This window comes from Sturnira hondurensis, unplaced genomic scaffold (genome assembly GCF_014824575.4).
Source record: "Sturnira hondurensis isolate 20B ecotype Veracruz unplaced genomic scaffold, ASM1482457v3 Scaffold0020237, whole genome shotgun sequence".
NCBI classification, from domain to species: Eukaryota; Metazoa; Chordata; class Mammalia; order Chiroptera; family Phyllostomidae; genus Sturnira; species Sturnira hondurensis.
In genome coordinates, this window is record NW_028092868.1 from 10,429,069 (window position 1) to 10,451,857 (window position 22,789).

At 44.7% G+C, this 22,789-nt stretch overlaps 1 protein-coding gene and 1 pseudogene across 1 annotated transcript in view; one reads left to right on the top strand and one right to left on the bottom strand.

Annotated features, from left to right (window-relative positions):
- DNER (delta/notch like EGF repeat containing) overlaps window positions 1-22,789 on the bottom strand; it is a 252,432-nt gene that overhangs the window by 177,178 nt on the left and 52,465 nt on the right. The window lies entirely within an intron of this gene.
- LOC118975353 (heterogeneous nuclear ribonucleoprotein R-like) lies at window positions 14,426-16,209 on the top strand (annotated as a pseudogene).

Sequence of the window (22,789 nt, forward strand, 5' to 3'; positions counted from 1 at the left end):
TCCGCAGGTACTGAAATAACCTTAAATCCTTGTTCACTCTGCATTTTTTAGGCTGGGACATCCAGCTCTCACTTGAAGTCAGCCCTCTGAGAGCCACAGCAGAGCTACCCAACACCTGTGTATTTGCCTGCGTGCCTGGAGGCTATACGAAATCATCATTTCGGACCAGGCCCCTCAATTTTACTCATGCTGATGTTAGCTCCGTGCACTCTGAAACCGCAATTTCTATGACTTCATTTTTAGTTGTTTCCTCGGGTTTTCAACAGGCAAGCAAGTCTCCTAAAATACTTCCATATGAGAGTGAGAATCCACTGTTATTTCATTTTCTTATATTGAGGATAAACAAGACCATATGAGAGTTTTCTAGGGTAATGGCATTTCTTTAAAATAGACCCCCTAAGCCCAAGGCTACACAGAAATTGCAGCCAAACTAAAGAAAATCATATAAAACAAATCCAGAAAAATCTGCCTTCCCAATTGTGGTTCTCTTTTATTTTATTGTCACGGAAAATCAATGAGGGCTGGGAGAGGGGGAGAGAGGGGTGGACGAGAGTAGAGAGAATATGAATAATTGAATGCAGCCTGAGATCAGCTCCTATTCCTCCAAATGTCTCTCTCTCCTCCTTAAACCCAAACTTTCTCTTCCAGTTCCCTGCTTTTCTTTTATTGCCACCTTCCTCCCAGCTCACTGGCCGCCTTACCAACCCAGCCTCTGCCACAGCTCAGACAAAACGGTCATGGCCAGATGGGGTATGAAGGCCACAGTCACTGGGTTATGTCAAAGGCCAGAAGACAAAGGAGACGGGGGAGAGGCGCTCAACACCAGAGGAAACTGACTCTGCAGGATTCCACAGAGAATCCACACAGAGCCCCTTCTCAGAAACTGGACAGATTGTAAGTCAATGTGGTATTAGCAGGAAACACAAATTGCTGAAGAAATAAACCCAAGTTTGAATCAAGAGGTGAGCCTGTCGGGTATGGCAGAAAAGTTGTCACAAGGATAGCAACAAATTCAATTAGGTCTGGAAGCAGGAAGGCAAAAAAACACCCCTGAAGACTAGTGACAGAATCCCCATTTGGTTAGACTGGCAGGAGAGAGTCGAGATGTTGCTGGAGATAAAAAGCTCACAGGCGTGTGCAGGCTGGAGCACTGTCTACTCTGTAACCTTGATGACACTGGTTGACCAGAAGTCTCTGTCTGATCCGAAGGCTGAGAGGAAAACAGTGAGTGATAGAGGAATACATCAGCTACTCAAACCATTACATTCAACTCCATAAAATTGATCAGAAGCTCATATACACATTTTGTGAGCTAAGCAAAATATGTATAGATGGGCTTTTTAAAGTGTATGGACAAGAGAACATAAATTTAATAGCTTTTCCTATTTGCTTGTACAAGCATTACTTAAGGCCTTTTCTTTAGACCTTTTAGAAAATTCAAACACATTACCAAAAGCAGTTACAGAGAATCAAGCAATTACTGAGAATCAATGTGACTTTTATTGTAAAAGCCTAATATTAGGGAAGGATCGTGTCAAAACTGTAAAAGAAGTAGCATTTCCCTGCCCCCCATTTGCCTGTTTGGGAAATACTAGCTTTCCATGGGTGAAGGCAAATCAGTAAATCCGTATGTTCAACAAGGAGGAAATAAAGACACAGGGACGACATGAATAAAACCATGATTGATCAGAACACCCTGTGGAGGAAGAGAAGCCTGATTTAACAGGTGATGCTTTACAAACGGCACCTGTTCACTGAAAAAGCAAGACTCTTGGGAAAGCAGACTGCGACCAGACAGAAGACAGAGGTGAGAAGGAAAAAACGAAAACCATTCTGGAAGCAATTAACGTGCCCAAGTGAGCAGCAGGTTGCAAGCAGTGACTGGGGGAGAAGAGGAAGTCTCCTGCCAGCAGGGAAGGGAGAACTCAGGGAAATGGAGGGCAGAGGGGGGGGGGCGGCGGGGAGGACCAAACACCAGCGTCCGGGAGCACTTAGATGTTGCAGCCGCAGAGACGGCAGAAGTGGTGAGGGGTGGCAGACTGTGTCTCCCAGGGAGCACAACTGTGGCTCCCATCCCACGTCCTGTTCTGCAGGGTGACCTGGCCTCTTTCCCATCAGCAGGTATGGTCTTTTCTCTGCAGTGAACGTGGGTGGGCTCCTGGCTGCTTTGACCAGGAGAGCATGGTACAGGTGACCTAACGTCAGTTCTGGGAAGGCTTTTACCTGGCCAGGTAGCTACTGCTTTCTGCCTCTTGGAAGTGTCTGGAGTGAAACTATGCAGGAACCACTTTGAGAGCCTATGCCACATGGAAATGCCCTGGAGGGTGAGACCTCAGGGTTGGAGGTGCAGCGGATATAAACCCAGGATCATCGAGGCGCCAGCCTGAGGAGGGAAGAAGCCTTCTCAGCAGTGACTCCTGAGCCCCGACCCTCCACCTGACGCCTGCTGGATCGGAGACAAATTCTTCCGAAAAGTCCTTGCTGGATTCAGTCAAAACAAAAAAATACAACTCTGAGCAAAATGAAAGGGCAGTTTTAAGCGACTAAATTTTGGAACAACTTGTTGCACAGAAGCAGACTCCCCAAACCCAGAGATCAAACAAGAAGTTATAGAACAGCAATTTTCAACAGATTTTGAACTGCTGAATCTTTTGTCCAGAAGCTATCTTATTCAGAACCCAAAAATATGAAACAGAAAAAGCAGAGCTGCTCTGAACTGGGGTACACGGTGCAGGAAGCCCAAGGGTGTTGGGCTGTAAAACCGCAGGAGGCTGCAGTGGAGGGATTCTGAGCATGCGCACTCATCACCGGAAGTTCTGACTATGCCCCACCTTCCCAAGGCATCAATTAGATAGATGCAGGGGGAAAGCTCTGGCTCTTAGTGCCTGCAGCCAGGGGTAACCTGCTTCCAACAGTAGGTAGGAGCTAGAACAGGACACAAAAAGGTAGCTTCTTCCCCTGCCCCAGGGTCTGGCTGCAGACACTTCCATCTCCCACTTTGCATGCTTCCTCTAACATATTTTCGAATAAAATTAACAGGTGTTTGAAAGATACATGCCAGCAATCTGTCACCCTGCTCTTCCCACTTCCTCTTCCTTCCCCTTACTTTTTTGCTCTCTGTGACAAAAGGAAGAAAAGGCAATAAAAAATTGTCTTTTGGGGTGATTAGACTCTGAATCCCAGCTCTCTAGATTTTATCCTAATTTTGCCAGTCACTAACTGGGGTTACTGTGCCTCCCCATTGTGCGGTGCGTGCAATAAAATGAGACTAATCAAATATAACAGAACTCAGCTCAGAATTGATCTAACACTTAGCCGATTAATATGTGATAGTCAGGGATCAATAAACGTTAGGTCGCGATTATTGTCCCAACTAAATCTCACAGTTTTCCTAATATCCTAGTAATGAGCAATATATACCTAACACCAGAGATGTGCCATAGCTAATTATGCTTAAGCTCATTTCAAGTGCAAGACTCATTACGTATTATTATTATTATGGTTAGCCTTACCAAGGCTCTTTCTGACCTTCACTGAGAAGGACTTACTAAGGTGGCTCAGCAGCATGTGGGCATTTGCTGAGGTCTCCCTGGGCAGAAATGCTAAGAAGCACTTTCTAAATGATTGCCTGCATTGGCTCAGTTGAGTTTACTGCTCCAGGGCGCTGGTGGGAGAGAGGCAGCCCTCAAAAGGCCCTCAAGCATCACGTGGAGTTTACTGGGGGCTCCCAATCCCCCCAAACCAAGAGTCTCCTTAAACATACCACATGGAAAATGGCAAAGCAAAGGTCTGCGGAGCATCACAGTGTTAATTTATTCACCCTGTGTCATAGTGAAGCTGAGACAAAGAAGTTCATGTCTGCAATGTCTGAGCTGGTCCCTTGGGGACAGCACCCAAAAATGCAGCCAAGGAGCACTTTGAACACCTAGCCCTCTAGGACCACACGTATGGTGCTCTTATCTCTGAGATGTCTGTCGATCACCGTTTCTTCTTGATCATGTATAGAAGACGTGTGCATTTTCAGAAAGGGTGACCAAAGAGTATCAAACACGACATTCCGAGGTTATTAGAGCTGTAGAAAATATGTCTCAGGGGAAAAAAGGCATGGAATGTGTGTCTCTTTTATCAGCTCATTTCCGAGCACAATCTAGCATTCCTAATTATTCTCCAATGTATATTTGGGCAGGGTTTGTCCGTCTTCTATCTTAGCAGGTGACCACATAAAAAGCATGTTGATCTTAAACAGAATTTATTCATTCATTCATTAACAAACCTACTGGAGGGACCCTACACAACCCACAGAAAATAAAAATCTCTGGCCAGATGTTTGCAATGTGTCTCATTTACTTGGTGCACATAAATTACAAGCTAATACATAATTGAACAAAGGCTTTTTTAAATTGGTAGTACCTTATTTTCATACCTGCAGGGAAAAATCACTTGAAGTCACTGGCTTGTCTGAAAAATACCAGACACTCTGTGGACCGGGCTGATCCCAGTGACAGTATCTGTGGTCACAGGAGCAACCCCACCGTCTCCTTGTCCCCAGTGCTTCCTTGGAGTGGGAGCTTCTTTGGGGGCCAACACTGGCACTCAGAAGAACTCGCTCACCAAGTCATAAGCTCTGCCTTCTACTCTACATTCTGCCCTTCAACTTCCTTAGCAATTCAGAAATGCTACTTAAATATGGAAAGAGAAGGTCTGCAAGAAAACACTTCAAAACACTAGTGGAACTTTCTTGGGGAACAAAATTCATAGGAAGAAAGGAAAAGACAGGAATTCTTACTTTATTCTTACTTACTTCTCCATATTGAGAATTATTGTTTTCATAACTCAGAAGAAATTTAAAGAACTTTCTGAGATCCGATTTTTCCACCTTAAAGGTGACAAGACCAGACCATCAACTAACTGAGAGGAAGCCATCACTTCAAGCTCTTCCATTTCCACATCTTGGTAAAGGACAAAGGGAAGAAAAGGAGAAGTAACTTGCTTAACCTCCCAATGCTTCCATTTCCTCATCTTCAAAATGGAAATAGTGACGGCGTTGACGTCATAGAGTGATTTTAAGGATTAAATCAACTCCAAAAACATAAGTGACAACTATAAGACATCAAATGTCACCTAGAATTATTTTTATTTTTGTCATTACTATTGATTTTGTATCAACCAATATAATATTTCTGCCAGTACTTTTCCTAATCCTACTAATATAAGCACCATAGCAGCAGTCCCCAACCTCTTGGGCACCAGGGGCTGGTGGCATGGAGGGCAATTTTTCCACAGACCAGGGTTGGAGGGAGAGACAGGAGGCAGAACTCAGGTGGCAATGTGAGCGGTATCCATGGGCGAGGAGGAAGGGGGTCGGGGACGCCTGCACTACAGTACATCTTGAGCTACTATATTCTGTCAAAATATATGGCTACAATGAAATACATCTCTTTGATTAAAATGTTAGTGCCAAAGGCAACGTCACTGAACACAAGATAATGCTGTTAGCTGATAAGGATAGAAAGTCAAACCGGGTATCATTTCAGTACCAATGTAATATTCAAGAAAGAATGGCAACATCCAGGGGGCTCTGGAAAGCCCCCTCCTAAGGAAAGCTGTGCAAATTAAGTCACTCCCGTTTTCTGTTGCCATGTTACAAATCACTGAGTAGGAGATCCTGGCACGTGCAGCCTAAAACTAAATGAACACTAACTATAATGTATCACTTGCATACTAAAACATCCTGCAGCTTACAAAGCGATTTGTAATTGAGACCGAATGAGGGAAGCATTTCAAGCACTCATCCACAAACAATTAATTACCAAGGCTCATCTCCTTGATAAAGGACTAACAAATGTCTGAACCTCCAAAATTAATGTGCAGGTTTTACTTCTTTACAATCAAAACTCCCACAGGACTTCGGAGATATAGGGTAGGGATCACTCACTGAACAACGATAATTTTCACATAAAAGGGGGGAGGATAAGAACGTTCTGAAAGAATGACAAAGCAGCAAGCACTATTGAAGAAGTGGTGCTAACACAGGTCCACACCGAAATAGAAATGCCAGTTCAAAAAGATGTGAAGTAGGAAACAAAGTATTTGCCACAAAGTGTTAACACTTTTCTTATCTGAAACTGTCAGAAAAACACCGGGCCTAAATATAAATGATCTAAAAAAAACAATTCACAAGATAAAAGCTCTAAAACCTAAGCAACCATAGGGAAATATTCAAGCCCACCTGTAGTTAAATAGGCAAACTGAACACGATGTCCTCTTTCCCTGTTACATTAACAAAAATAAATAAGCAAATAAATAAGTATTACCATTTAGAACATCAGCAAGAGTTCCATGGAACACTTCTTAACTAACATTGCCCATCTATGACGTTGTTATTGATAAAAGCCCCTGGGAAACCTCTGAGGCAGTAAGTGAAAAGATGGCATCATGTAGCTTTAATTTAATATGGGAAAAGCTACAGGTTCAAAGTTGAATCTCGAAAGTGGTAAATCTGGAGAAAACAAGGTGTGACATAAGAGAAGCAGTTAGGCCAATTACAGTACATAGAGTATCGCAACCACTAAAACTCACAAACTCAAAAAACAAAAACCTCACAAACTCTCCAAAGCAATATAGAAAAATGTAAATAATGGAAGGATATAAAAATAAATGTTGCCCATGATTACAACTTTAATTTTATAATTTTGACCAAATTAGAGGATAAGCAAAAAAATTATAATAGTTCAAGTTACAGGATTTGTTCCTTTTTGCCAAATATTGTATGATAGGATGATGCGATCTGGCTTTGTAAGGAGGAAATTGAAAGGCAGGAGGTAAAATGTCTCCAGTTATACATAGAAAGAGGCAGAACCAAGAATGGAACTCAAGTCTCCTCCTTCCCAGTCTGAAATTCATTCTACTCTCACCAAACCAGTATAAAATTTCTTACTTGACAAATTTGGAGAAATGATTTTTCTTAAGCAGTGAGGTTGCATTCAGGCTAATTTTGAAAGTTTTATGATTTTACTTTTGAATACACATACCCCAAGAAAGAGAAAAACAATAAAACAGTACTTTTTATAATAATCACATTTATCTTTGGCGAATTATTTTCTCTTTAGAATTTATGAAGTAAGGCTCCAAGAGAAACCACCTTTTCTGGAAGAAAACAGACTGGCATTTACTGCCATTTCACAGGCTTCGTAGAAATGAGAACCAGGGAACTGCCCATCTTTTCTGTTCTGGTGGCTTCTCAAGGCTGCCTGCCCAAAGGAGTCTGTCATCACCATGGCAACCTGGCACAGCATCCTCCAGGGAGGCTGGGAGGAGGGGGCTGCCTCCCTCATCAGGCTCACACTGGCCCGTCTGTTCATTCTGTTTCCTCGCTTGAAATGCCCTTTTCCCTTCTGCCAGAGCATCCCCCCCAATCCTCCTCCATAACTTTCTAGAACAGTAGTGACCCTCTTCTCTGAACCACGTCTTGTAACATTTGATTGTCAGCTGTGACAATCAAAGCTCAAGCTCAGTGTGGCCAGTGGCAGTGGCAGCGTTGAAAATGATGCAAGGTTAACAGTCAGTCCTTTTTTAGAAAGGCAGCTACACCAATGATTAACACAGTAAAATGCTTCTGTTCAGTACTGCCCCGGGCACCTCCAGGGTTCCTCCTTTAACCCTCCCTCCCCACCCCCTCCCTACCCTCCGTGCCCTGGACACCCTGGCTTTTCCTCTCTGAACCCCTTGATCTCCCCACAAACTAGGCAACTAGGGCTTGATGCCTGGAGTGGCAGGGGACCTCCAGGCCTCTGGCCAGTGTGGGCTCTGATCCCGCACTGACCAGATGCTAAGTGTTTTGACAACAACGCCTTTCTTTGAAGGCCTGAGGTTCAGCAGGGAAAACTCCCACCTTGGTTAGCAACATTTGCCAGGGTCCTTGAAGTGGGAAGACGGCAGACCTGCTGAAAGGTGCTGATCTGATTAAATGGTCTGCAGGACTGGGTTTGGCACTGCAGTGTCCCGGGAAGTCTCCCTGTCTTTCCTCCCCAGTGAAGAAAAGGGACGGAAAGAAGGAGGGAGGGGAGGAGGAGGCAGTCCGGAGGAGAAGGGGAAGACCGCCCACGGCAGAGTGTGTTTGGTGAATAGGGGACACTGAACATCTGTCGAACCAGCTGCCCATTTTAACTACTCGGATCTTAACCCTTTCATTTCCCATTTACAGGGCCCATTAGAATGCCATTTCCTCAAGTGCTCTGTGCAATAGCGATTATATTAATAACAACAGCCAAGACAACGCTTTTTACAGTATTTACCATACAGCAGGCACTATTCTGTGCGCTTTATATGTGATTAGCTTACCTAATTGTCCAAAAACACTCTGAGGTTTGTTTTACACAAAAATATTTTAATTACATATTTATTTTATATTTTTACTTTATATTAAGCATTTTACAAAGTGGGAACTGAGGCTCAGAGAAGTTCAGTAATTTGGCCTCCATTACATAACTCAGAAGGGCAGAGTCGGGATCTGAACCCAGGCAGTCTGACTCTGGGGGGCCACATCTGTCACGACACACAGCAATTCCTACCAGGCACTGTTTCCTGGAACAAAATGCTTGCATCTGCTCAGCAAACTTGGCATTTTCCTGAGTGAGGCAAAATGAGAGCCGCTTCCCGACAAACCCCGGGCTGCGTCATACACCGCTCTCCCCAGACAGAGCAGCTGTGCTCAGCCCCTAAGAACCCCTGAGTCAGAAACGCTCTGTGCTCCTCCCCTTGGTCCCAAGCCAGGCAGGTGGACAGAGTTGCCAAGTCATTAGGAAAAACCTGTTTCCCCTGGCAGAAAAGGGTTCGGATCAGGACCAAAAGGTAAACAAAAGCCACCCCCAGAAGACCAAGAAGGACAGAAGAGAGAGCAAGGAATGATGAGTAGGAAAGACGAAGGGAATTGGCAGAGAGTCAATAATGAGGAAGGACCTAGTCCAAGTCTTGAATTTTAAAGACAGGGAAATTGAGGACCAGAGAGAGGGTTGAGTTTGTCCAAGAGCACAATTAATGATAAAACTAACTAAATTCAAGTTTCCTCATCTCTAGGCCAAAATTCCCCAAATCATGCTGCATCAGGTCAGCTAAAAAAAGTATGAAGGAGTGATGTAACAGGGTCTACTACCTCTTCCCCCAAATCTGTTTTGCTCCTTTTCCCAAAACACCTACAAACTACATTTCCAGACTCCCTTGCAGCTAGATGTGCTCAGGTGATTGAGGTATAGCCAATGAAAGGGAAGCTAATCATGCTCAGTCTCTTTCTTGTGTGATCTCAGATAAGATTACAGGACTGTCTTTACCCTGGTCCCTGAATGTCTAAGTGGAGCAGACACCTCTGGGGGAAAAAAAAAGTAATCATCTGTCTCTGGAACTGGCCCAAACCACCATCACTATATGAGTGAGAAATAAACTTTTCATAGGCAATAGTATGGTGATTACCAGACACAAAGGGGACTGGAAGGAGGTAGAAGAGGATAGAGGGGGTATAAGTGGTGATAGAAGGAAACTTGACTTTGGGTGGTAAACACACAATACAATACAGAGATGATGTATAGTAAAACTGTACACCTGAAACCTATATAATTGTGTTAACCAATATTCCCTAATAAATTCAATTTTAAAAAAAGAAAGAAACTTTTGTGAGGAGCGATTACATGCTTGGGTCCATTTGTTACCACGCCCATCTCACCTAGTTAAAAAAAGTTCCAGCTGATCTTCCCTGACCTACCCCTCAACACACACACACACACACACACACACACACACACACACACACACAGTTGGCAATCCTTTAATTTGTAAAATGGTAATACAATGTTTACCCAACCCCATGAGTTTAAACTTGTTGTATCAAGAATTTAAAGTTACAAAACCTAACAGGCCTCATTTTATTTTATTTTACTTTATTTTATTTTATTTGATAATTAACTCACTAATCACTAGTTTGTTTGACATTAGACCTGTTCTAGCCTTTACTCTTGGCCCATAAGCACGTGCTGGGGCCAGTTCACATCTGCTTGGTGATTGCGAAATTTTCAGGAATTCTGTGAGCTGGTTGTTAAATGCAGCCATTACTAAAAATCAAATCAAATGAACTTACAATTAAATGAATTACTTGAAAAGCAAAGGTAATAAATACTGAAACCTCATCTCTTCCTAATTATTTTACCACATTATTATCATCTATGCTCTTGAAGTTACCTGCATTCTATGAGATCCGTCTGATGAAATTCTATATAAGGGCACACAGTGCACATCTCTTCCCAGCTCTCTGCTCTGAGACATCACCTTGGGAGCTTGAAATCCACTGCAGTGGGAGTATTTACACGACAGAAATTGGCAAATGTTACAAATCAGGGCTTTTTTCCTGCAAACTTGGTTGTTAAATATTTGCCACTGCTCTTAAGAGATAAAATCATGCCTAAACATCACCCTTTTAATTATTTTTCCCTTCCCCCCTACCCAGCCATACCTACCTCCCTCCCCTGATTCCATCCAACCTTGGTTTTGTCCATGTGTCCTTTACAGTTGTTCCTTTTAACTATTTTAAACAAACATGGAGGTATTTGACCTTTAGGTTAACACAAAACATGACCATTTTTATTTTTTACATTTTACTTAATTTCAAAAATCACTAAGTTGCTTTAAGAAAGTTATTTAATGTTATTACCATGAAATAGTAAGTAGGGTAAATGCCACATAAGACGTATTAGTGGAAACTTAAACTCATTATCTATTTTCTATTGGAGGATACATTTGCTAACCAGGATTTCTCTTCCTGAAATTATGATCAGTCCTTTAAAAACAAAAGTTGACACAACAGGGGGGTAAATTGCAGGGTCTTGTTTATACGTCTGTTCTTTCTGACTGATTCATAGATGCCAAGCAAACCTAGCCATAATTCTAGCAGCCATTTTTAGAGATATTAAAGCAACTGATTCTAAAATGTATGTGAAAATATACAAAAGACTGAAATAACCAATTGATTTGGAGGGAAACTGAAGTTAGGGGTTTACATTACTTGATATCAGAGCTACAGGACAGTACAGATTACCTACAGTAATCAAGGCAGGACAGTACCAACCCTCATGACAGACAAATAGATCAATAAAACACAGAATCCAGAAATAGACACAAACATTTGGTCTGGTTTTTGGCAAAGGTTTCAAGGTAATTGAATGGAAAAATAATTTTCTTTCCAGCAAATGGTGGGAGACAATTGTACCCCCAGGCGGATGACATCTCCTTGGTGTGTCTCAGCTCCGTGTTGGTCGGCACATTTTGGTGTGCAGTGTGCATGAGCGGAAAGGTACAGAGAGAGGCTTTTAAAAATGTGTGCCACCCATGGGACAGGAATTTCATTTCCATCAGAATATGTAGGGATATTTTCTGTTCTAATTATCTCAGTTATCATCCACTGGAACCTGCTGAGCCTGTGGCCAAAAGTCTAAAATAAAGAAAAAATATTGATATGAATTATGTCCTCTCATTTCTCTGTCATAGACAGAGACTTACAATGGCTCAGCTGCCTTACAATGGCCCCTGACTTACAATGGCTCAGCTTACAGTTTTTCAACTTCACGATGGTGTGGAAGTGACATAAGCTCCGTAGAGTACGCACTTTGGATTTGGATTTCTTCTGAGGAGCTGCATGCCACACAACCCTCTCTCATGACACTGGGCAGTGACAGCCAGCTGCCGTTCCCAGTCAGGCACAGGACCCTGGGCGTCAAGAAGCGATCCTGCCCAGCGCACCGCCTTGCAGTGTTGGGGGCACTATGTTCTGAGCGCATTTAAGGCAGGCGAGGCGAAGCTCTGCAGTGCGGGAGTTGATTCGGGCATCACCCCGCTCTAAGTTTAGGAGCGTCAGTGGCCCCCGGTCATTTCTTTGGAACGAACTATCGGAGCTTATCTACATGTTGATGAAGTAATCTAATTCCATCCACTTCACAGATCGAGAAAACAAATTCCCAAGCAATTAAGACACTAACCCCCCGCCCCCGCCCCAAAAAATAATAAAACCACAAAGCGAGGTCTCCAGGCATCTGCTCCAGGGGTTTCTCAGAGATTGTCTGGGACCACCCTGACCCACCTGCAGCGGGGCCACCTGTGGAGCCCCTGTGACAGGGGGGTCCCTGGGCCCCATCCTTGCCTTTGGAAGGACAGTCACTGGAAGGGGGCCTAGCTTTCCACACTTAACACGCTGTCCACATGGTTCTAATGCAGACTGAACTCAGGGACCTCGGGGACCAGACCATCAGCAAAGGCTGCAGGGAAAGCAGGTGGCGCCAAGACAAGGCCACGGGAAAGCCATGCTCAGGAATGAGGAAACAGGGTTTCTTAGTGCGGCACCAATCGCCTTTGGCTGTCTTCCCTCAGACGGTTTTTCACATTTGGAAATGTCTTCTTCGAAGACTCAAAGACAGTCAAAGAATAAGAACACGGAAGGGAATCCCTCCATATGTTATAAAACCAAAATATGCTTTTGAGGGATTGTATTTACATCTGGTAAGTGGCTAAGAGCAAAGCTCCGACAAGACTAGGGCTTCAGGTTCAGTCTTCACAAAACCCAAAGAACTGGCCATCGAAGAGCGAAGCCAGGATGCCGAAACGAAAGCTCAGTGTCCCAGGGCTCATGCCGCCCCTGCCTGGGACTCAAGGCCCAGAGAACTTGCATCTTTGCACTGATGAAGTAACCTGGACTGCAAGCTCCAGCCTCCTCTTCCAAGGAACAGCCTCCATTTGAACTTGGATCTTAATTAGCAACAGAAGATGCCTTGCAGAAAAATTACATTGAGAAAGAAAGCCCTTCCCCCAGGCCCTGACACCCATTTCTTCTCATCCTTCCAATGTACCTCTTGAATCACAGCACCATATAGAGGCTATTTTTAAAGGTTACAAGACAAAAAAAAAAAACTATAAAAGGCTGGTATCGGCCCAGGTGTGCCTTCATGAAGTGGTCAAGGCAACTTGATTCTCTTGTGGAAGGTCTTTTCCTCCTCAGCTCTGAGCTCTGATTTGCATATTGCAAAACAGTATCTCAATATGATACTTCCCACTCAGGAAATCGTAGCTTTGTTGAAAGGATTAATATAGAATCTGCCAAATTATTTAAAGATATGTGAAGAGCGAGCAAAACAGTATCATCAGCTGACACAGGAGAAGGAAGTGACAGCTGGCCCCGTGAGCAAGTCCACAGAAACACCCTCTCTCTACCCCTGCCACACACGGTGTCCACCTGAGGCCGTCCGGAGTGCCGGCGATAATTCCTGGAATTAGGAAATATTTCAAATCAGTTCATTTTTACTCTACTTCTCAATCACAGTTAACATGGAGAAAATAGGAAAGACAGCAAAGCGCGCGCTAAGCTCCTGAGGTGGTCATTTTCTTGGAACAATGGAATTGAGGCCATGCGGGGAATGGAGCCTTGGGAGGCTTGCTGGGAAGTGCCGAGGGCCCGCAGAACCTGGAGACCATGAGTACACGGGGGCGCCAGACTCGGGATGATGGCTGCTCTCCACTGGCAGGACTTCACAGCCTGGATCTGGGGGAAAGAATGTCGACATATGGACAGACGTGGGTTGTGGTTTTGCTGAAGGCATTGACAAGAGGTTGGTAAGTAATGGATCACGTGATCTGAACTTTCAAGCAGGAAGGAAAAATAGAAAAGAGTTGTCTTGGGCCCAAGAGGGGCTGGGTGGGAGAAAACGAAGACTTAACAGCCCTGGAGGTCCCGAGGAAGGTGAAGGACAGGTGTGGTGGGAGGGAGTGGGTGAGGCACTGAGGATGCACAGTGCAGTGTGGACGGGACCTGGACTTGGAGATCCCAGGAGTGAGCGGTTCCGGTGCTGACTCTGTCCGAGACATGGTCCCGGGTGAGAACAGTGGAGACAGAGCAGACAGGAAGGTAGATGCAGCTGGAGGGATGGAGACATCATGAGGCTGAAGAGTGAGATAAGTTTTCCACAATGGATGACATGAAATCCAGGGAAACTGTGACTCGGGGGTGACAAGAAAGCTAAGCCAGACATGAAAGATTTGAAGGAATATGGACACATGACCAGGAGCGGGAGTGACAGAAAAAGCCTCCAAGAAGTACAATTTTGTATACAGATGTAAAAGAGCAGTATTTTTTAGCCATGTTGGGGAATCTAGGAGTCTTTCTTGCTCTCTCTCCCTCTCTCTCTCTCTCACACTTGCTCATTTACAAAGTTACCATCAGGCCCCAGACCTGTGATCCTCGGGGCTTTCTCCCCCAGCTCACTGAATTATAAATGATAAATAAAATTGAATGTATTGGGGAAGGGGTGGTGCTCACGCCATTTCTAGTCATTTCAAAGCACCTCACGTGGATTCTCGTGGACCTGGCTGCAGCCCCTGCCCTTCCCTGCACAAGAAAATGGCTAATCGGGCGAATGGTACTGTGGTTAAAAGAAAAGGAAGAATGACTGGGTACTTTCTGTGTAACTCACACAGAACACACCACGCCACTGATAAAGGCCGGCCTCCCACAGAAGGGGGCACAAAGACACGATGAAATGTTTCGGATGGGGTTGGTAGCACACGTTGACCTGGATGAAGGAGCAATTGATGCTCTCAGGGAATTTAACGAAGAAGGAGACCTGTCTGCACCACGACAGCTCCAGGAGACTGACTCGTCACGTGTTCAGAACAGAAGTGCGTTCTTACGCTGAGTCAGCGAGACCTATAAGCAAAGGGAGGAACGAGGAGGAAGGTGCAAGAGTCCACGGGGGACCGGACGAAGCCAAGATCGAGGCCTTTGCTTGAGAGGACTGGCTCTACCCTGGAGAGGAGCACGGCACAGACGAAGTGTGGCGGCCCCCCACCAGGCAGTGTGCACCCGGCACGCAAGCCAGAACTGGGGCCGACACCTCTGCAGGTAAGATACCAAGAGACTTCAGCGAGGATGAGTTGGCGCCCCTTTTCAAAAAGGCTAGTCGCGTCTGGGATCTTCATCTTATGATGGATCCGCGGTCTGGTCAGATGAGGGGTTATACATTTAGCACCTTCTGTGGAAGCACAGGAAGCTGTTCGACTGAGTTACAGCTACGAAATTCACCCTGGCAAACACCCCAGAGTACGCACTTCCATGGCACACAACAGGCTTTTTGCTGGATCAGCAATTCTGAAGAATGAGACTAAAGAAAACATTCTGGAGGAACTCATAGAGGCACAGGTTTAACAGGGTTTGGTGGACATTATTATCTGTCATCAACCCGATGACAAAATGAAGAATCGGGGGTTCTGCTTCCTTGACCGCAAGGCTCACAGTCGGCAGCACAAGGCAGACGCCGGCCGATGAGTGGACAGGAAAAGCATGGGGAATGTAGCCACAGTGGAACGGGCTGGCTACCACAGTGACCGAAGAAATACTGGAAAAGTCATGTTCTGAATTTGGAAAACCTGAAAGGATGAAGAAGTTGAAAGAGTACGCATTTGTCACTTTGAAGACAGAGGAGCAGCTACTAAGGCCGCGGCTGGAATGCATGGCAAAGAAATGAAGGGGAAGAAATTGAAAGCCTTAGCCAAGCCATCGGGCAAGGAAAGGAAAGAGCGCCAGGCTGCTGCGCAGGCCTCCGGAAGCACCGCACATGAAGGTGATTGGAAGTTGGGGTTGTGGTGGGGGAGGGGCCACCGTGGCAACTCTCCAGATTACTGAGGCTATGAAGGTCACTATGATGAGTGCTATGGTCGTGATTGTCACAACTCTCGTGGAGGCTCTGAGGGTCCCTACCACAGATCTGATGATGGCGATGCAGGAAGAGGAAGAGGAGGAGGAAGGGGAGGGTGAGGGGCTCCACCACCACCACCACCAAGCGGGGCAGGGAGAGCCGGCTATTCACAGAGGGGGCACCTTTGAAACCACCAAGAGGTTTTTGGGGCGGCAGAGGGGGTCCTGCACAGTAGCAGAGAGGCCGTGGTTTCCAAGGAGCTCGGAGTAATTATAGGGGCCAAGTAGGAGGCAAGAGAAAGGCAGATGGGTACATCCATCCTGATTTCAAGGGCCATCCTACCAAGAACCAACAGAACTGGGGTACTGGGGTTCCCCACCCCATCGCTCAGCAGCCATTTCAGCATGGTGGTGAGGATTCTGGTAACTCTGGTTACAATAATGAAAACCAGGGATTTTGTCAGGATACCCATGGGCAACAGTGGAAATAGTCAAGTGACAGATTGAGAACAGTATTGGCAAGACAGGACTGGCTCTATCTAGATCCACTACATCCTTCAAGACAAATCGGCTCATCTGTTTCATCTAAGTAGCAATTTGCTGCCATTTGTACTGGGCTGAAGAAATGACTGTTGTATATATACTCAAGTTCTTTTTATTATTTCCTCTTTTCATAAACGCTGTTGGACATTTTTGGTTTTGCAGAGTTCCCTTATTCTGGGGACTGCAATGCTTTTATCATTTCAGGCTTCATTTTAGCTTCAAAACAAGCTGAGCACACTGTTAAATCATGATTTTACAGAAATTTGGTTTTGGACAATTTTATTTTTTGGATTTGAGATTGGCTACATGGGAGTATGGAGTATGGTGTAAATAAAAATACAAGCTAGTGCTTTGTCATAGTAGTTTCAAGAAATTAAAGCAAACAAATTTCAGTTTTCTTGTACTGAAAATAACATATGATTGTATGTTTTGCATTCCTAGAAATAGGCTATGTTTTTAAATTGCTATCACTTCACACCTTTTCGAAATCTGCCCTACAAAATTTGTTTAGCTTAAACTTCAAAGCCATGACCATTGGTTCTTTGATGTGATTGTATTTCCAATTTCTTGTTCATGTAAGATTTTAATAAAACTCAAAAATCTAAAAAAAAATTGTGCATATTCAAGGTAAGCAATGTGATGAATTGACATATGTATACACGGTGGAATAATCACCACAATCAAGTTCATGACCACATCCATCACTTCATCCACCACCTCCTCCTCTGATGCTGAGAACACTTCAGATCTTCTCTCAACAACTCTCATGTTTATGATACAGTATTGTTATCTTCAGTCACCAAGCTATACTTCAGATCTCCAGAATTTATCTTGTACCTGAAAAGTTTGTACCTTTTGATCACCGCCCCCCAGCCCCAGGTAACCACCATTCCTCTCTGTTTCTGTGAGTGCAACTTTTTAAAAGATTTTTATTTATTTATCTTTAGAGGGGAAGGGAAGGAGAGAAATATTAATGTATGGTTGCCTCTCATGCATCCCCTGCTGGGGACTGGCCTGCAACCCAGGCATGTGCCCTGACTGGGAATCGAACTGCAATCCTCTGGTTTGCAGGCCCATACTCAATCCACTGAGCTACACCAGCCAGGGTGTGAGTGCAACTTTTTTAGAGTCTACATATAAGTGAGGTCACACAGTATTTGCTCTTCTCCACTTGGCTTATTTCACTTAGCATAATGCCCTCCAAGTTCATCCATGCTACCACAAATAGCAGAATTTCTTTATTTTTTTACGGCTGAATAATATTCTATTGGGTATATATCATATTTTCTTTATCCATTTATTCACTGACACTTAGTTGCTTCCATATCTTGGCTATTGTCGATAACGCAGCAATGAACATGGGAGTGCAGAGATCTCTTCAAGACACTAGTTTTGTTCTCTTCAGATATACTTCAGAGCTGTTTCCAACAAACAGCCCCATTGGACAGGAAAGCAGGACACTACACCATGGGCCTCCTGATGCACTGGCAATAGTACACCCTTCACAGTGGGGAACACGAACTAGATAACACATTAGTTGGATGGTCCTCAAAGGAAAGAAACTAAATCAAAAAGGAAAAACATGGATATGAGGTCTGTCCAGAAAGTATCCGGCCATGCCCTATGAAAAATAGAGCCATTTATTGAAGAAGAAACAAGATACAAGAAACACTGTACACAGGACAATGATGCCTCAGTCCCCTTCGAAGCAGGCACCCTGGGACCTCACACAGTTCTCTCAGCGTCTCGTCCACTGTTCAAAACACTCTGCAAAATCCTTTGTGGGCATCGCCATCAGCTGCCCCGTCATGTTTTCACGAATCTCATCAACAGTCTGAAATCTCTTCCCTTTCAAAGGTGAGTCTAGTTCTGGGATGAGCCAGCAGTCACAGGGCACCGCATCTGGGCTGCAGGGTTCATTTCATTGCAAGTGAGTTTGATATTCTCAGGTGCTCTGCTCCTGGCAGGCCTTGCAGTACATGGATCACTTTCAACAGATTCTCAGTCATCTCGGAAGCATTTGTACCACGCTCTTATTTACACTGCACTCGTTGCATCATCCCCAAAACCCTTCCGAATCATTCAAATAATTTCTACCGAGGAACGTTCAAACTTAATCCAAAAATGGATGCAACTTTGTTGCTTTGCTTGCTCAGTCATTTTGCATACGACAGCCACATAGTACACATGCTCACTCAATGGTGTCTACCACCCCCGCTGACTCGTACAGTGAAGTTGTCATTGTTCGTGCCTGCGTATTTCAGTCCATTCACCTTGGTTGCCAGGTTACATTGATGTCATGCCAAAGTTCTCGTTATATTAACAATGGCATCAACTTTTTACAGACAGACCTTGTATGTTCTCCTGGGACATTTAAGTTTTTCTTTTAATGAAAATTAAAAAATAATATAAAATTCTGCATTTCTGCGAAGAAAGCAAGATGGTCTCCTCCTAGCTACTTAGCTTCCTCTAGGGGAATATTGATTTTTATGACACGCCCAGTGAAATCAGACACCAGAGGCCAACATTCCATATACCAAGATAAGATGTCAGAGCGTCAGGATGGAAAAGAGAAAGAAACTGATCAGAAAAGTGAGAAAAAAGTTGCACAGCTGAAAAGGAAGCAACAAAAAAGAAAAGAAAGAAAGAAACATGGTATAAAAATTTTTACTTATGGGGACTTCCGCCAAGATGGAGGCATAGGTGGAAACACTGTGCCTTCTCCCACAACCAAGTTTGAATAAAACAAAGGTTTGGAGAAACAAAGACACAACCAAAGGACAGAAAATTGAATTATACGGAAGTCCGACTACATCTAACCGTTCAACGGGGACGGTAAGAGGGGCGGAGCCAACAGCGAGCAGGGTCGGGCAGGACAGGGCCCCCGACCCAGGCGTGCAGGCAGACGATAACCAGCTGGGGTGCGGGGCAGACCGCGGGCGCATATTCGCCCACAGTGAGACAGACCACGCAGGCCCCAGGGGGCGAGGGCTGATGGCGGTGGCACACTCTCAAGCAGTGGGACGAAACGCGTGGGCCAGGTGACGGCAGCAACTGCGGCACCGGTGAGGGCCGTGGCAGCGGGCGGCAGACAGGACGCCATAGTCCCTCTTTGACCCCGCCCCCACATACAGCGTCACAACCCAGCGACTTAGTTGCCCTGTTCTAGTGAACATTTTAGGGCTCTGATCCTGCTGTGGAACAGGCAAGAACCCGAAAGATGGCACAAGAAGAACTCAAAGTCCAAGAGCCAATAACTCTCAGCGACCAAGAAATTGCCAGCCTCTCAGAAGCACAATTCAGGACACTATTTATCAGGATGCTCACAGAACTGGTAGATTATAGTCACAAATTAGAGGAACAAAGTCACAAATTAGAGGAANTGCATTTCTGCGAAGAAAGCAAGATGGTCTCCTCCTAGCTACTTAGCTTCCTCTAGGGGAATATTGATTTTTATGACACTCCCAGTGAAATCAGACACCAGAGGCCAACATTCCATATACCAAGATAAGATGTCAGAGTGTCAGGATGGAAAAGAGAAAGAAACTGATCAGAAAAGTGAGAAAAAAGTTGCACAGCTGAAAAGGAAGCAACAAAAAAGAAAATAAAGAAAGAAACATGGTATAAAAATTTTTACTTCTATCACTTGTTACGTTTTACGGTACCAATATTAAAGTTTATACATTATATTAAATTACTAACTTGTCTTTAAATGAACTGTTCTTAGTATTGGACAAAAGTTTGTTTGACTCAAAGGGCGAAAAGTAGCAAAAGACATTTTGCTGTAGCTTTTATAGAAATCCTTAAAGTCTGTTCTTTCAAACCCAAAAATTACTTGCATGTTTAGCTCAAGACCAATTCACCTAAGAGGGTGTCCTTCTTTCTCTAAGTGAAAGCTACTTTCACAGAGTTTGTGCGAAGTTTTACGAAGCACATCCATCCCTGGGCACGGTAACAGACTCCGTGTGAAATTACTATGAGCAAAAGGCAAAGGAAAACGGTTTAGATGGGCTGTTGGGTATCCATGTCAACTTTGACAAGGTCGTGACTTTAGAAAACACAGCATATGACAAATTTTGGGGCAGGAAAACACCGCCCTCACAGTCTAGCTGGCCTTTTTCTTCTACCAAAGAAGAACAGGGGAGCCTTCCTGCAAGCCAATGTGGTCCCGGGAGCAGGAAGCCCTTGCATCACCACCGCCCTCCATCCATCTAATGACCCACCGGGCACAAGTGCCCCAGCCATGTGGCTCCCTGGGAACAGAGCTTCCAGTCCTCCTCAATCGATGTTTGCAATAAAATCAGAAGTGTCCCCTACATGAGCCCATGCCCTCTCCGGGGTATAACCAGGCCCTCTAAGTGCAGAGAACCACATTGGAGGAATAATGGTCTCAGTGGGACCAGGTATAGAGAGAGCACTACTTACACATTACCTGAGGCCATGGAAGGCCGAGGAAGCACTGTAACACGGGAGCTTAAGAAAATCATAAGGAGCCCTGGCTGGTGTAGCTCAGTGGATTGAGCGCGGGCCTGCGAACCACACCATTGCAGTTCGATTCCTAGTCAGGGCACATGCCTGGGTTGCAGGCCAGTTCCCAGCAGGGGACTCAGGAGAAGGAACCATACATTTATATTTCTCTCCCTCTCTCCTTCCCTTTCCCTCTAAAGATAAATAAATACAATCTTAAAAAAAAATCATAAAGAATTCAAACAGTGGCCTCAGAAGGTCATCAATATTTAAATATACAATTTATCATCCAAACCAGGACGTTTTAGAGTAAAAGGTACCAAGAGACCATCAGGAAGCGTGGCCCCCCTGCGTAAATGCGGGCAGAGAGTTAACCTAGTCAGCTCCTTGGAAGACTCGTGAGCTCCTTACACTGACTTAGTGAAATATGTTCTAGGACTGACCACAGAACGGGGAAGAATGGGCCACCATGCCCGGTTCGACAGACTTCCAATCTGCATGTGCAACCAGGGACAAGACAGGACACAGGCCCAAAAGACGTGGTTGGGGGAACAGGGTAGTCTTCCCCAACCAGGAACAGATTCTGGGGGGGAGATCCAGTCCTTTAAGCCACTTCACAGGCAGGCCGCGGGGTGGACCGATGCTGGCACCGCAGACTCAGACCGTCTCCTCCATTGCTGCCAGGTCCTGTGCCTGTGGGCGGCTGCCTCTCTCTCCACTTCCTTGCCTGCCCATGCCTTCTGTGAAAGCTGCAGTGTTTACGGATGACCAGGGGCTAGGAGCCCACCCGTCCTACCCTGAGGTGCATTCTAGTCACCTTCCAATTTTAAGGCATCATCCCAAGAAACTTGGAAGACTAAACGAATCCCAACTAGTGCAGACTAATCTACTGCTTGAATTTCCAAGAAAAATCTTTAGTAATAAAACAGCCCCCCCAAATCTGATTTGGAAAGGCTTATAAACACAGGTGGCTGACAATGTGAAATAAATGCTATCCTTGTTTAATCCCAAAGCCCAAATAGGAAAAATGAGAGGTCCACTAAACCGAAGTTTGTACCTGTATTTGGCTGATGCCGACAAGAACTTTATGTTCATCTGCGCAATCGTGCCGTTGACATAATTTACGGCGGAGAAGGCTGGAGCCAGCCATCTCTGACTTACTAAAAGGATGGACTAAATATCTGACAGCTGCTTGTGGCGTCACATCACACTCGAGCTTTGTGAAGGAATACACACACACAACAGGGAAGCAACCAAACTGTGCAAGGATTTGGGGGCATCCACTGGACATCTGTGTACTGAATGCACTCTCTGGGCTGGATGCTGTTCACAGTGCACCAGACAAGCTCCCGGCCCTCGTGCAGCCCACAAGCTGGGGCCAGAGACAACTGGTAAGTTAAAGGACACACATGTAATACCAAAAAGTGCTCATGAGAAGAAAAATAAAACAGGGTAAGGAGAGGTCAGAGGGTTCCAGGGTGGCCCGTTGAAGAGGGTGGTGTGTAAAGGGAGAGCAGAATGTGAGGAGGGAGCGACCATGCAGTGACAGGTGGCCTCAGCGAACTGGGCAGGGGGACAGCAAGGACAGTATCTCAGTTCCATGAAAACTAATCACTTGGAAACAGTTTTTTCAGAACTCAACTTCCCCACTTATATCTGTTCTACCAACATTAAAACATACATTTTAAGAATATCGATATCCTTGCAGGTGGGAATATAAATTGGGGAAGGCCTGTAGGAAGCAATTTGGAAACACTTATCAAACGTATTATAATTATACTAATTGTTGGATTCAGTCATTCTATTCCTAGGACCATATGGTAAGAAATGTATTCAGAAATGTACAAAGATTTTCATACAAAAATACCCATAGAATGTACACCAAACATATCTATAGGTTGTAACAGCAGGAATTAGAAACCACCTCAAAGTCTAACAACAGAAAAAAAAATTAACTGGATCACAATATATTTATCTAATGAAATATAAAAACAATTTAAAACAAATTTTTGTGCAATATTTAATGACATGCACAAATACACTTGAGAATTTTAAGGGAAA